This window comes from Mytilus edulis, chromosome 13 (assembly GCF_963676685.1).
Source record: "Mytilus edulis chromosome 13, xbMytEdul2.2, whole genome shotgun sequence".
In the NCBI taxonomy this organism is placed as follows: domain Eukaryota; kingdom Metazoa; phylum Mollusca; class Bivalvia; order Mytilida; family Mytilidae; genus Mytilus; species Mytilus edulis.
The window spans coordinates 33,582,500-33,595,882 of record NC_092356.1 but is presented as its reverse complement, the minus strand read 5'-3'; the positions used below and the strand labels follow the sequence as shown (position 1 = coordinate 33,595,882).

General features: G+C 31.8%; 1 protein-coding gene across 1 annotated transcript in view; it reads left to right on the top strand.

Moving 5' to 3' along the window:
- The first annotated feature begins 3,504 nt into the window (after positions 1-3,504).
- LOC139500898 (D-glucuronyl C5-epimerase-like) overlaps positions 3,505-13,383 on the top strand; it is a 91,745-nt gene continuing 81,866 nt past the window's right edge. Inside the window, exon 1 of the mRNA XM_071289797.1 lies at positions 3,505-4,104. The gene's annotated coding sequence lies outside the window, so the exon portion shown is untranslated. The remainder of the gene's footprint in view (positions 4,105-13,383) is intronic.

The following is a 13,383-nucleotide window of genomic DNA, read 5'->3' as shown; positions in this document are numbered from 1 at the left end:
GTAAATATCTTACATTTTTTCAAATGAAATTGACAGAAACAGCTGTTTTATTAGAAGCCATTTAAAAACTAATTTCATGACTTAGTTTTTTTAATACTTAACACACGCCGAGAGTAGTAAACAATTTGTGCTACAAGTGGCGAGGTTATGCATTTTACAAACGTATTTGGTGATTTGATACGGAGATAAAGATACGGAAGCTGACATCGGCTTGTCTTACTCGCTGTTTACATGCAGGTATGAACCTGTCGAATGTTTTGGAAGATAAAATAAACAGATAGGGAACTTGTTAAATATATTTTTTTCACATCATCAATTTTATAAAGGTTTCATGTCGTGTAATATGAAGAAAATTTAATATATTCTGACATAGTTAAATATCTAAAATATTTACAATAAATCATAAGATAAATGGTTAAGGTTGATGAATAATGACAATATTTAAGTTTTGTTTAATAACGTCTCTGATGTGTGGAAAGATATAAGTCTATTGACAGCGTGGATACCCTTTAGTATATATTATTAATTACACTTAACCATTCAAAAATGCCTGAATACAGTTTTATTAGGGTTGTTGCCGATTATCTATTTTGCGCTTGAAGTGGCATTTCTTGTAAACACACACTCCCTGTTTTATACTAAACGGAGTGTGATATAAATAAGTCATGTGAAAAATTCGTTAATTTAATTGGTCTATCCTGCATTGTGTTACGAAGTTACGACATTTCCATCCGCTACGTGTAAGGTTGATGATGACTTTCAAGGGTAACATTTCCTCCTTGACAAAGTGATTTGTCTTCATTTCTTCAAAAATACACAGACATTGACATGTTCCACCTTAGAATATTTTTTAGTCAAATTTGATTCCATTCTGAAGCAACAAAAGACTTAAACACGTCTGATGTTAAAAAAAATCAGGGTTTACTTATATTGTATGACCACTACCGTCATACTCTAAAAGTGAGATTGCGAATAATAAAATATTTTACCAAGATACAATTTATTTTCAATTTAAGAAAAAAGATTGAATAACTCATAAAACATTTAATAACGGTTGGCTTCCAGCGATATCCAATTCTTCACACGTAATGAAACCTACAATTCAGTATCTGCATCACTGTTGTAAGACCAATAATGAGTCGGAGGTTTCTGTTTGGTTAATACAGCACACGCTCGGCAAATCGTAATTTCATGCTCAGATATCATACAAGATTGTACATGTAATATAATTCTCAAACGTGAGCAGCTTCCCCTCACTAGTCCGTAGTATTATTTATTGTACACCAGTTTAAAAAATGTTTTTAAAAGGTATTCCAAATGTTTACCACTTCCACTCGCATACCCATGTATCTTGTCGTTCCTTTGATGTAGTGTTTATAACATATTGCTAGCGGATATTGAACAATTTTACCATTAATCAATGAACCAGCCAATTAGTCAAGTGTTGTGTCTTTTCTGTCGATCTTAATTTCTTATCGTTCGAAAATCAATAATTATATCATAAGAAACAAGCATAAACATTGTTTAAATTCCAAAAAATGTTACTCTATACGACATGACAGTTTTATGTTACATGTATAAAATACAGCATGCATATGTATGTTATTGAGCCACTTGATTCAACAGCACCAAGTAGATTTGAACTTTTGGGGCAAAAATATATATCAAAACAATATGTGAAATTACCCAGGTATATCACATGCAGATGATGTTTTAGGAACACACGTCACATGCTTAATACAAATGTAACAGAAGTGTAAAATATTTGTTTTGCCCTCACACGTTGTGTGTACAGAAGACATGTTACAAACAAACTAACACAGCATGCGAATCTGTCATAACATGTTCTGTATATAAATTGTATATATTTATAGCGAATTTCTTAGATTAAAAATAGACTGATTACTATTATTACAATCTATTACTAGAATTTCATTTTCGGTGAAAAATTCTGCGGGCGACAAATCTGTCTCTGTGCAAAAACAACATAAAGCTTTTCCTAGAAGACAAGGAGAAATTTTACTTTGTCTGAGAAGATGTTTGTCAAAGTCTTACGGATTCATCAGACAATAATGTACTTGAAATTCTTAGTCATCAGTTCTCTTCAATTTGGTACTGCTTTGGCTTTCTAACTTTATTTGATCTGAGTGATCTGATCTATGAGTCTTATGTAGACGAAACGCGCGTCTGTCGTATCAAATTATAAGCCTGGTATCTTTGATAACTATTTACTCCACTTAGTCGATGCCACTGCCGGTGGACTTTTCGCCCCCGAGGGTATCACCAGCCCAGTAATCAGCAATTCGATGTTGACATGAATATCAATCATATGGTCTTTTCAATAAACTTTCTGTTTGGAAATGTATGAATCATACGAAATACTTCGGACTTTTTTTATCCCAGGCATACTTAACTATAGTCTGTTTGACACATCTTTCTAGGAATTTTTGGTCATCAATGCTCTTCAACTTTATACTTTTTTGGCTTTCTAACTTTTTTCATCCGAGTGTCACTGATGAGTCTCATGTAGACGAAACGCGCGTCTGGCGTATCAAATTATAAACCTGGTACCTTTGATAACTATTTACTCCACGTAGTCGATGCCACTGCCGGTGGACGTTTCGCCCCCGAGGGTATCACCAGCCCAGTAATCAGCAATTCGATGTTGACATGAATATCAATCATATGGTCTTTTCAATAAACTTTCTGTTTGGAAATGTATGAATCATACGAAATACTTCGGATTTTTTTTATCCCAGGCATACTTAACTATAGCCTGTTTGACACATCTTTCTAGGAATTTTTGGTCATCAATGCTCTTCAACTTTATACTTTTTTGGCTTTCTAACTATTTTGATCCGAGTGTCACTGATGAGTCTCATGTAGACGAAACGCGCGTCTGACGTATCAAATTATAAGTCTTGTACCTTTGATAATTATTATCTGCATAGTTGCGCATACCTGACTTTGGGATGTCATTGATGAAAGATCTTCTTAATTCTGTATGACGTAGAAGTCAAATAATTGCTTTTATTTGTTTATTTGTTTTAGAGGCATATTATTATATTAGTTATATTGAAAACTGATGTTAATGTATTCATATACTTATATTGATCTTATTATTTAAACAAAGTAATATACACCTTAAAATAATTGGTTTTAAATTATATTCATTCGAAATTAAGTTGGTCATTAAAATGCAACTTTATCCATAAAATATACTTTAAGTAATGCTATACCGCATATATATCGCTAGTTGATTAAAGTTTGAAATATATACGGATTATATTCTGTCATAAAACCACAGCAACATACCAACATTTTAAATTAATATTCCTTCAAAATGCTAGGTTTTGAATAAACTCGATCAACGGGAGTGGATATATCATACTTACATACAATTACTAAATTATGAAAAGATATTTCAATCACCAGCGGAATGCAAGAGATCGCGTAAAATAACAAGCTGTTAAGAGTTAGAAATACTATAGCACTTTCAATTCAATGCGTTGAATCTCATTTTTTCAGTTCGTCCTTCTATTTTCTTTTAAAATCTAAAATTTTTTGTCAAAACCATTTCGTTGTGTCGTTGTCCATTCTTTGCAGTTTTCTGCAGAGTTAGCAGACGGAGATAGAAGTCCACGTGCAATAGATGATTAAATTATGGAAAGGATTTTACACTATGTGAATATCTTTTATACGTGTATTATTATAAAGATATATAACGTCTTAATCAAGCTTAAAGATGATCATAGACCCATTACAATGAATGTATTACTTGTAAGGATTTAATCCATACTACTATATGGGATGTTTCACCAATCAGAGCACAGGGAAGATTTAAATCCTCCTCTTTCCATTCATAGAAGTAACTCGAGCTTTTTGACCACTTGTGACTGTTTTGAAACTTTTAACAATAGAATACTGTTGATGCGATAGTCACTTGTAGGCTAAGGATTTCAGCTCATGTAAACATTTATTGTAGTTTGTATAAAGTGTATTTTTTGTCAATATTGTTATTGTGAAAGATAGTCGGAAGTTAAAGAAGTTGACATTTTTTTCAATACATTTTTTTCATACCTACCTCGGATAACTTGGTTAACGGTAAGTGTTTTATTTTATCGACATCATGCTTCAGATCCTATTACTCCAGTAAATACCATGAATATTTTGCCTACTTATTAACTCTTATATATAATGACAAAACATGTGTACTTACGTCTATTTATAAACAAGTCATTCATATGTTTCTTTACTTCTTTTACCTCTAACACAGAATGATACTTTTGCAGTTGCCAGATGAAAACGCTTGGTGTTATCAATATTTGTATCTGAATTCGAATTTCAATATTTAATATAACTGTTTGCCAAAAAAAAAATAGGGTCAAAGCAGTTTATTTTGCAATAACACTGGTCTGGTTAAGCGTATAGTAAATGTTTCATTTAGATGGTATTATTGCTGTAATCCATTTTCTACCCTTCAATCACTTAATATATAAATATATTTCTATACGCAGTGAATTTCTATTGCGTATGCAGTACTGATTAAATGTGTGTTTGTTTGTGAACCAACTATAACATTATATATTTTTTTTAATTTCTGTTTAACCGAAATATTAAACAATTTACGAAGAGATAATTGTGTTCGTTGAATGATTAATGGCATAATGTCTGATAAGAAGTATTATCTGAATAGGAATAAATGAGAGAACCTTACTAGAAAAAAATCAAATAACTGAGGACAAAATTTCTATACATAAATTACACCTATGTGCTACTAGGACGTCTTTTCAAAAATTGAAATTATTTATAAACGATATTGATGCATATTGAAATAAGTCAGCATGTATTTAAAGGATTAAGAAGGCTTATTATTTCCATGTATCAACGTAAATCACTTTTAATATATAGTTGGTAAAGTTTGGCATCTTATCAACTAAAACGTCCTTAATGTATTATGACATAATTGTAAATTCATGCATTTCGGTGCATTTCAATGCATATTTTTAAATTAGAACAAACTCACTGCAGCTGAATGCAGTTTTTAAACTCTATCAAACTTACGCTTTTCTGAAGAATGCAAAAGCTGCGTAATCTATTTCAGTATAATTTGAGTGACAAAGGGTATACCATGCAGTTATTTCTAATGAAAATTGGAATATATTTTATAGCAATGCAAATTTCATATTGAAAAGTATAATATTTTGCATATTACCGCTGGTGTTGAATATACGTATTTACACATGATCAATTAAAGAACTTGGGTTTTGTTCGTTCCTTAAGGTTGTTATAGGCGGTCTGAATTTATATGCAATTTCAAAAGTAAGAAACCTTGACAAATCGTATTTACTTTATTGCAATGCAAATTTCATATTGAAAATTAAACATATTACATATAACCATTGGTGTCGTTTTAACGTTCTTTCACATGAGTTAGATAATTCTGCTTTTGCTTGTTATCATAGGTTGTTATGAGTACGCAATTGCAAAAGTTAGTGACATTGACAAATTGTCTTGACTCTTCTCCGTTTATTGAATCCCGATGGTCTTCAGATTTAATTTACATGGGCTCCTTATCAGGATTTGACAGTTTCTTAATTATTCCGACTTCCTGTACCGTTACCCATCAATCATTTGAAGAAAGTTTACCAAAACCATTAATAGAACATGCACGGATTAATGGTAGAGTATCGTTTTGTTAACGTTTATATGGTGTCGACTGCAAAATTGTCAACTCAAAGAATAGTAAATATCCAAATGGAAAAGATTAATCATATCTGCATACGATAATATATTGTAAACTAACAATGAGAAATACAGTTTCAGTCAAAGTGTATTTCAGTTACTTGGTGGCTGAGATTTTAAAGGTTTAGTCCAACTTTAAGTCAGAGGCAGGCAAGAGACATCATATATACCTATCTATTAATTTTCATGTTGTTACTTCTAGTTACCTTTGAACCATCTTTATGTAAACTTATAAGGCGATTTTTATGAGAAAACACCTTTTCTGCTTTGAAAGAATTTTTTAAATAAAGATGGAACTAAAGTCTTATCATTATGCTGAATTGCAATACATTTGATTATATTATAGAACTCATTAAACGATTATTAAAAATGTTCATTGATATAACCCCAGTTAATGCGTCTGATAAGGTCTTATTGTTGCTGTTTAGAAGTAAACAAAAAACACAAAGACATCTAGAGTTCAACATCAGTAGTAAGGTCATCAACAAAAGTGTGACTACATGTTTGTATTGAATATAAACTTTTATATAAAACTTATATCAAGTGAGCAGTGTTAATTGCTTGAGAAACTGTAACAAGTTAATGTAAAGGTAAAAAGGCAAATTAAAAATATGATGTCTTTATTCATGTTTAATACCCTGTAAAACTGCAATTTAAAATAAATTGTTAGATCCCTATATACCAAAATAATCATAGTCCTGTTAAAAATATAAATTTTTCATTAAATATATTTTATGTTTTAATAGATTTGATTATAACTGTGTTCACATTGGAATCTCACAATGATTGAATAACAATTGTACCGTTATTTTGCACCTGTTAGGCTATAATGAAAATATAAAACTTTATCTTCATCACTTTGATGTTTTAAAATTGACAAACTTTTGTCGAAGCAAGTGTTTTTGCGGCGAGGGTAAAAGTCATTATTGATTCTTTATTTGGTATTTGAGTGAGACAAACGTTAGTCTAGTCTCCACGAGACATGTCACTGGCAACTCCAAACTGTTGGATATGTTGTCCCTCATTTGTGGATATGTATTTATATTGAATTATTCTTATATTTTAAATGAGTAGCATACAGTATCAGGTATTTCTTTTTGTCATCATCATCTTTCAGCACGGAACGCACCTCTGTAGTATTTCTAAATCTTATATAAAAATAAGATGTCAGTAGGATTGCCAATGAGACAACCCATAACCATAGATCAAACGACGTAAAAGATAATTTCTACATAGGTCATAAGCATAAAATTATTCCTCAAATAGCTTTACTGTCAGCAGACAATCTTAAAACAGTAAAGGCTATGTAGCATTGTATTAAATCAATTTCCTATATATCAGCAGGTTTAATGCATCATTTTCTACATAGGAAAATGCCTGTACCAAGTCAGGAATATTACAGTTGTTGTTCATTCGTTTGATGTGTTCAATCTTTGAATTTTGCAATTTGATTACGGACTTTCAGTTTTGATTATGTTTCGGAGAATTTTGTGATTTAACTTTTTTCGAATCATTTGAAATGATATTGTTAGCTTAAGCCCATGAATTATTTATTTCGTCGCTATCTTTATTCTCTGGTGTCTTTTAAAATCAAATTAACTAGAAATCGGTTGATCAGGATCACATAAAACTTTTTTTCTGAGTCATTTAAGCACAAATGTTAGTATCTTTATCTGCCCACGTAGATAGGGAAACATCCGACTCATTTAATGATACAATAGTATTCACAAATTGGTAGGAACCATTTGATATTTTAATGTTTAAAGGTATCTGTGATGCTATCAAATACGTACAAATTATAACGAATGACATATATAGTACACTTACAAACACCAGTCAGTTATACATATTCGTAATTCACCATCTTTCTTATAAATTCAAAACTCGTTGATATTTCTCATATATATATAAGTTGATATCAGCAAAGACTCGATTCGTGTTACCCACTGTTGCGTACATTTAACTCATTTGATCTCTAGTGGAGAGTTGAAAAACATAGCACATTTTTCTTATTCTTTATATTGATATATTAGAAAGTTTAAAAAACGTCAAAGCGTACAGTTTTTTTTTTAGATTTAATGTCAATAAAACAAGGAACAGAGATTAATTTCAATTGTTTTTATGACTGTACATATTACATTCTTCCTGTATAACCTTTGTATAAAATTTGCCGATCATTGATCTTCATGAGATCTACTAGTATCAATTATGTCATCGGGAACATTTAATAGTGTAATACCAACAGTAACTCTGATACTTATCACAAGACTATCGGTGTATTGCAACAACGTAAAAACATACATTATCACGGAGATCAGTCGTCTGGAATGTGACCTTTAGATGTGACCTAATGATTCCAGGGTGGTAAACATCATCTTTCACAGGTAGATCTACCTTTATTAAGAGAGGTTCTTTAAAGGATTGGAGACGATCTTCGTTGTGTTTTATTATTCTAAGTACAGATTCTTTGATCGAATATTTGTATCGATATCTAGGAGGATCTTCACATAATGAAATACACAAGCAGCATTGATAACATCACCGATTTCAATAAAGGTCTGAACTATCAATATAATAAAGGTTTGATAAAGGGATATACCTACAACTAACAGATTCAACGGGTCGAATTAAGAAACACTGAAAGTACGTTATTCGAATGGTTTGACATGTATCCACGGAATGGTCTATAAAGCTAAATCAATATAGGAACCTGTTGTTCAGTGGTTATCGTTTGTTGATGTTGTTCATAAGTGATTCTTGTTTTTCGGGGTTTTTTATTAGTACGTTGGTTTTCCTGTTTGAAAGGTTTTACACTAGTCTTTTTAGGAGCCATTTATAGATTATTGCTGGTCAGTGTGAGCCAAGACTCCCTGTTGAAGCTTGACTTTGGCCTTAAAAGGTTTCTTTAGTGTCTCGTGTAGAGAATTGTCTCATACCTCATTTTTAAATGAATATATCTGTTCTAAAGTTGGTCTCCGTAGTTAATCAATGCATTTCCTCAAATAGCTTCTTTTATAAAATGTTACACACATAATGGTTTACATTTTATAAATATCTTATTTATATAAACTTATTCAAATATAGTATAAATCCATTTTCGACATTTCTTTCTACAAAAATGAATATGTCCGTTTCTACTCACATAAATACGCAAAATGTTAACGAAAAAATAATATTATTTTACCTCCCTGTTAGTTTATTAGTACCCTATTGAAACAACTCCATCAGTCTATTTGTTCTTGATTTACATTTATCATGAAGAATCTCATCTTTTAAAGGGACCACCGAAACCGATTATCAACAATACTTTGCGTGCATTGTGCAATAAAAGATTTATCATTAAGATAATTTTATTTAAATACAGAAAATAGATTATGAATAGTGAATTTGAAAGCAATAAGTACCAAAATGAATACACCAAAAGCATATTCTATTTAACAATGAGAACATTCCTGACCCTTGAAACACCCATGAACATTCGTCATTAAATAATGAAATCCTAGACACTATAACAAGGTGGCCATTTTGTAAAGCACGAATATCTGTTTCTTCTTCCGTCATATTGAAAATACCCATGATGCAATAAACACTCACCTTTTGACCTTCTGGGCGATCTGAAAAGCGATAGCCGATGGTCTATTGTCAAATATCTTCTTCCTCCATATTGAAAATACCCATAATGCAATAAACACTCACCTTTTGACCTTCTGGGCGATCTGAAAAGCAATCGCCGATAGTCTATTGTTGAATATTGTCGAGTGGAGATAATAAATTGTAAAATACAAAAGATTCAAACCTGTTGGTGTTCACAAATGCATGCATACCTTTGGAGGGTGGTCATTCAATGCACACTATTAGAGTAATCCCATTAAATCAACACTTGAAAGCAGATTCTCTGTAACTATCATTATACAGTTTTTCTATGTAATCTGTCTATTGTTATGTTTGCATATTTGGATCTCCACTTTATCTTTATAATGTGTTCACTGTTGACACAATGTACCCTTCTGACCATCTGTTAAGACCACAATTGCATTGTAATTTAGAATAAAGCTTGTTAGGACATATGACATCTGATTATTTAGTTCCTTAATTAGCATACACTATCATTTCATACTAGTATTTAAGTAAGAAAAGTCAAGATGACAGTATTCTATAGAAGAAGCAAGGAATTATTTGACCCCTGTGTTTTTCCTTTTATTTAGTTTAGTTTAAACATATTATTCAAAGTGGATTGGAAAACAAGTTTTGCAACTTGTATTAATCCCTTTCCACTTTGCGGGTGCGAGTGCTGCCCTGTAGCGGCATTAGTCTGCTCTTTTTTCGAAATCTACAAGGGTGTCGTTAACGTGCAAGAGATATGACTCTCTCTTATTACGGGTCAGGCATTTATCGTCCCCTTCCAACGGACTATCATCGTTTCCACAAGACCATACTCGCAAGGGAGAGCCGAAAATTTCTTTTTATTTAAAGAATTATTAAATAGCAATGTTCGTACCAACTATGATATCGTCGTTCCGATTTTTACACCTGTGTATTTCCCAGGGTACTATCAATTGTTCATCAATAGCAATTCTTGTCCTCACTGCGATACTTGAATTGGCATCAGGTGACCAAACGTCAACTTATCTATTTGATTTACGATGATAAACACACACAAAATGACGATACTAATTTTCAATAGTCTAAGTTGTGCTTTATTTTTTTCCTGTTTTGATAAAGTTTACATTATTATTTGATAGGAGTAACTTTTGATCAATTTATCAAGAAATTAAATTTTCAAATCCCTCGGGCAACGTTGACGTTATATGCATCTGGTTGTTGGGTTTATATTCTCTATTGTCAGATGGCTCTTGATGTGTTTTGGTTCTTATACATACCAAGATTTTAAATATTCAACTTTGAGCGTTCCGGGGGAATGTAAATGCACTTTGGATATGCTATTTATCAAGTACTAATTTTGTATTGCTTTGTTTGTTCTTTTACAACTACTTTTAAAACTAAATGACATATTACAGCCATTTAACGAGATATTAAGACCATTACAGATTTATTTAAACATTTCATTTTTGTTGGCGAGTCCTTTTTACATTTCGTTATAATGTAACGATTATTGTAACGCATCTTCACATCAGCTACTAACCATACTTTCATTAAGATTGCACCATTTCGCGCTTATTATTTTTTTTTTAAATTATTAAAGTCAATCGCCGTGCCTTGTATAAGAATATCTTTCTCAAGTTTGTCACGCGAAATATTCTGATAAACGGAACACGATGTCTTCTTCTTGTTTTCGTTAATCAAAATGCAATTCCATCATTTGTTTGTGGGCAAAAAACATTTAACATTAGTAAGTCAGATGTGTTTTGTCTCTGTCAATAAATCGTGTAACAATCCACCACAGATTTCCATAACCTTACAATTATTTTCCATTCACAATAATGTCCTTTCCCTATAATCACTAATAAACAATCAGGAAAAGCATTAGATAAAAGGGTTTTATTGATGAATTCCTTCATCAAAATTCATAATAAATGAACACTTATGACTTTGCTGAAAATATCCAATACTTTTTGATTCCCTTCAATTGGAACAAATAATGATCTGATGTCTGAGACAGTTTTTAATGGCGAATCAACTATGCACTTACGAGTTAGTTGATAAGTATGGAATATCTCTTTCACTGATGACGACAAATATGATCAAATTCTAGTAACCAAAATAATGTCCTTTGTTCTCAAATGTGATCTACTGAATCAGATTTACACCCGGGTTTAAGCTCACATGAGCAATACGCCGTAGACCAAGATATGTTTACATTTCTGGAGCACATGAGTTGATGCAATGTTCGGTTTGTTTCCGGTTATTCTGTTAATATCTGGTATAAAAGGTTTGGTTGGGGTCCTTCTTTTCCGTATCCTTTTATATTTTTCGCATTATTTTTATCTGTAAAAATGATGCCTATATATTCTGTGATTACTTAATAACAACATTCTGGACGTTGTTCTTTTCTGTAATCACTCATTATATTTACCCAATCTTTCAATTTTTGAAGGCATTTTTTTATATTTACAAAATATTTTAGCACCCCATTATTCTCTATTCTTTATTTCTTTTGTCATATATTCTCCTTTCTGTAACCCCGATTCACAACCTCTATTATGTTCCTCGTCAGTTGATATGTTACATTGTAGCATCAGTGATCCACTTTTCTCGTTCTTCTCCCACCGAATTTTTAAAAGCCGCTTGGATCGTTGTAGAAAAACATCACTTTCGTATTGAAATAGTGTTTAAACAGTAATTGTTAACTGCGCGTTTCGTGAATACAAAGACGGTGATATAAGAAGGTCAAAGTAAAACGAAACTATTGACAACTAATAAAAGGACACATGACATGAAAAACATGAGATGTTGCAAAAGAGGGACGAAAGATGCAAGAGGGACAGTCAAACTCAAAAATCGAAATTCACTCTGAATGACAGAGAAAAGCTTTCAGGAGTTATTTTGCGGAAAACTATTAATTTCTACTTTAAAAAAAAATAACAAGCATTATAAGGATACTAAAATTCAAGAAGTTTGGTCGGCTTTGGTTGTTCAGATTTTGTTTCATTTCCTTTTATAAGTTTTTTACGTGATTTTTTTTATTCAAAACGATTAATATGAATATTATTTGTTTATTTGTGCAGTAACTTTTGTTCAGTTTAAATCCCTTGCTGTTGGCATCAATCTATCAAACTTAGTAATATTTCCATTTTTTATCCCATCTGATTAGCTTTTTCTTTGAAGTTGTACATGTGTTTTGCAATCATTGCCGAGGATCTTGTTTTCTTGTGCCAACATGCTTTTGATATATTGTTTGTAAGTATGAGTTAAATCGTGCCCACACAGGTGAGTTTTAATCGGATCTGGTCATAATTTCTATGTTTCTAACTATTTTGGCATTTCTAATATCAACACTTCAACTTGATTTCCACCAGTGTATCTAACAATATATACTGCCACTATTTCTTTCATGTTCTTCCTACATACCTGTCATACAGACCCCCAGCGACGATCAATACCTGCTATCACTAGACTATGACTACGTGTGTCGCGATTTTAGCGTGCTACCGGAAGTCACACTTGATAAACTACATGAAAGTAAAACGATTTTAGGTGCATCTGCTAATATTATCATGTAGTACATCAAAAATCGATAATTGACCTTGCATTAATCTCCATATTGTAAAAACGCAGTGTGAACATACCATGACAAAGGTTGTAGTGCCGTTGATTAAAATTTATTCTAGCCATTGCTTTCGTATTGCCAGATGTCAGGAAGTTGTGCACTGCATCAAAGGTTCAATTACTGTAATCAAAATGTCGATCAAACGGGGGAAAGTTTATAACCATTTCATTGACAGTCTTCGAAGCAAGAAATGAAAGTTTAGTAGATTTCCCTGGTGTGAAATGTGCAACGAATATGCAACCAAATTTAATTAAGTTCGACAGTTAACAGGGTCGATTTTGGAATTAACCAACCGATTTGTGTCATTGTAATGGAATTGCTTTAGTAAATGGTTTAATGGATAATAAACGATTTCATATGAAATAAAACTGAACTTGAAAACACAAGATTTATTGCAAAAATAACTGTCG